This window comes from Alligator sinensis, unplaced genomic scaffold, assembly GCF_000455745.1.
Source record: "Alligator sinensis unplaced genomic scaffold, ASM45574v1 scaffold817_1, whole genome shotgun sequence".
In the NCBI taxonomy this organism is placed as follows: domain Eukaryota; kingdom Metazoa; phylum Chordata; order Crocodylia; family Alligatoridae; genus Alligator; species Alligator sinensis.
The window spans coordinates 332,872-335,880 of NW_005843128.1; the positions used below are offsets into that span (position 1 = coordinate 332,872).

General features: G+C 46.5%; 1 protein-coding gene across 8 annotated transcripts in view; it reads right to left on the reverse strand.

Annotated features, from left to right (window-relative positions):
• The window catches only part of FEZ1 (fasciculation and elongation protein zeta 1), a 226,388-nt gene extending 225,999 nt beyond the window's left edge, over positions 1-389 (reverse strand). For 4 of the 8 annotated variants that reach the window (XR_003092141.1, XM_025193905.1, XM_025193903.1 and 1 more), the window contains exon 1: positions 219-389. The gene's annotated coding sequence lies outside the window, so the exon portion shown is untranslated. The remainder of the gene's footprint in view (positions 1-218) is intronic. The other 4 variants (XM_025193906.1, XM_014526699.2, XM_025193902.1 and 1 more) reach the window with 1 other exon arrangement.
• Positions 390-3,009: the final 2,620 nt, after the last annotated feature.

Here is a 3,009-nt window from a genome sequence, read left to right on the forward strand (position 1 = left end):
AGCGGGGAGGCGGAGGCGGAGGGGGAGGGGGAATCTTTTCATCAGCCGAAAGAATGAATGACCAGGTTGAAGGGTTTTGGAAGCCCGCTTGCCCCCGCCGCCTGGCCGCACCCGGCTTCTTCTGGGAATAAGACGGGATCCCCGGGGCCGGCTCCCAGCGGCCGCACGGAACCCCCGACCCCCGTGGCTCCCCTGCAAGGACAGAGAGAAACACGCACCTGAGGGTGGCGTGGGGCCAGCAAAGCGCCTCTGAGAACACGCAGCCTCGAGCTTAGCGGGGCATCCCATCCGCTGCCCCGAGCGCTGGAATCACCGAGCGGCGAGCGCAGGACGGCGCTAGGACTGCCCCTGCTGCCTGACAGGCGCGCTCTGCAGAGCCGCGCGATCAGCCCTCCCAGCCTCCCTCATCAATATGCATGAGCAGTCGGTGCGTGATCAATATGCGCTGCCAGCAGCGCGGCGGCTCCCGTCCCGTGTGCAAGGCCCTCTCTGGGCAGACGCTGACTGGAGCCGCTGCCCAGGGACAAGCCCCACTCTGGGTGCTCGGTGGGTTCTGTGGCAGCGAGCAGTCTTTGGCAGGACAGCGATCTTTTGTCCCTAAATCAAAATGCCAGGCTCTCAGAAACGACGCGGGCCAGCTCTGCTTTCCAGAGCACCCCCGCCAGCCTGCTTCTGACGGAGAAACCAATAAAAATGGAGGATGCTTCACAAAGACCTCAGAGAAATGAGACGAGCGTGCTGTCTCTATAATGCTGTTGCCATTTGGGAACTTGGCAAAGGTTTTATTCAGACTCACAGAGGCACGCATTTCCGCACCAGCAGCTGTCCAGCACCCTCCAGGAAAAAATATATATATAAGGGGAAAAGCTCTCTGGCAACAACAAAGGCTTGTTCTGCCTCGGTTTGCAAGCCATTTTGAGGCAGTCATTAAAATCGCTGATTGATTCCCTATATACTACTAGCACGCTTGGGGAAGGTGGAGTCAATTCAGGTTCATGGGCATTGCCATTATTCAGAACAAGCTGTGGGTCTACCCTATTCCTGATTTCAGCCCGTCATATTAACAATGGCTCTTTTTTTCTTCGGCTGAGCCTTAGGGTCAATTTTGGGGTGCACGGTTCTTGTGCATGAAAAGAAGTTAGGAAAGGAACATATTAAAATGGTGGCAGACCCTTTCCACATCTTTTTTGCCTATGGCAAAAAGCAGCCAACCAGAAAAGCATGAAGTCAAAAAGAAAAGGCTTTGCTGAAGTGGTTGAGCATGGAACAATACCTTAGGCAGATAATGTCTAGCTGCAGAGAGAGAAAGAAAATGACCGCAGCAAAATTGCTCCTATCCACTTCTGGGGAAACAGGAGAGGAAAGAGGAGAGACCCAGAACGTAAATTCTGATGTTACTGAATTTACAAGAAGTTTACTGTGTCCCTTTATACACGCACACAATAATATAAAGAATACATTTGAGCATGATGGGGTTCAAAGAACATTACTTACTAATTGAAACAATATGTATTGTCTAGCTTTATACTGTATTACACTTTTTGAAAAAAACTTAAAAGAGCTGTAAGGCTGCAAATCCCATTACTGAATAATTAAGAAATACCAGAAATCAGAATGCCTACACAAACTTAATTTTTCTCCTTATGCTGATGCCACATTCTATTATTTTCATACAACCCTGGTCTCATTCACTGAAAGGGTACTTTTTTCCATTTTTCTTTGTAACTCTATCATTTAATGCACATGAACTCAAGGCTTATTTAATGCATACACAAAACTTGATTATAAAATATTAATTTTATCATATACAACCAAAATGCCCATCATGAATGATGGACACAAATGGTGTCATTATGTATCCCCAATACAGAAAAATCCTGGAAACCAGGAGGATGCTGGTTAGAGCAATGAATATGACCTGTGTCACAACCCAATTAACTTGTGCCCATGCCACTGAGCAAGAGATAACATTCAAATCATCTTCATTTGACTATTAAGGGTTAAAAGACTTCCCTGCCAAGAAATTCCTTGAAACAAAACGCTGGTGGTGTACTACAGATAATTGGTCAGCTGAAATAAAATGCTGGGGGAAACTATATATAATTGGTCAAAGATAAACGTAAGCTCCTCACACGTAGCACACACGTAACAGGTAGGAAAACCTAACCCACTACCTTGTAACTTGAGGAGACAAAGAGATGCCACCTGCCAAAAATTAAAGATTCCATATAACGGTTCACCATTGGATATTCCTGTAAAACACCTCTGCCTATAAATAGTTTAACGGTTTCCGCCCAAGGCGGAGAGCTCTGGGGATTTCACAGGAAACACCTGTGCTTGTCACCAGAAAATTGGGAAAGTGATCAATTCCTAATCAATTGCCCCGTCAGCGTAAAATATTGACGTAAAAAAGTCTTGCAAGCGCGACCGTCCGTTTTCGGCGCCACGTCCGTCATTATCTCATCGTAACTTAACTGCGTGCGTGTACTTGACTCTGTAACCGAAGTTATATGCGCATATTTGACTCTGTAACTAAAGCTGTAACGGAACGAAGGCTCACCTGCGTCGTCCATCACTATCTAGGCGACGTAAGTAAACAAACTCCTGTAACCTAGCCAAGCACAAGAATACAGATCTCCTTTTAGGGAGCCGAGCTGCAGGTTACTGTAACTGAGGTGCCACTTCATGAGTTCCTTTCTTCTCAGATCAAAGCAGGCATTGGAGGAAGACAAAGTCAATCCATCAGATTTCCTAAAACATTTAACAGAGCCAGTGGCAGGGACCAGATCAGCAATTCAAGCTGCTCATTACATGGAAACCACCCTGAGTCTCCTGAAAAAGAAGCTACAGCAGAATATGAAGAGACCGTTCAATATCACAGGTAATGTGGGTACAGAACTGTAAATAGTTACATTATGTGGCAATTCTGCTCTAGGGTAGTATCTGCATTACCAGGAAGCCAGGTGTACAAAGCCCCTTCCTGACAAAACATGTGAACTAATTATAACT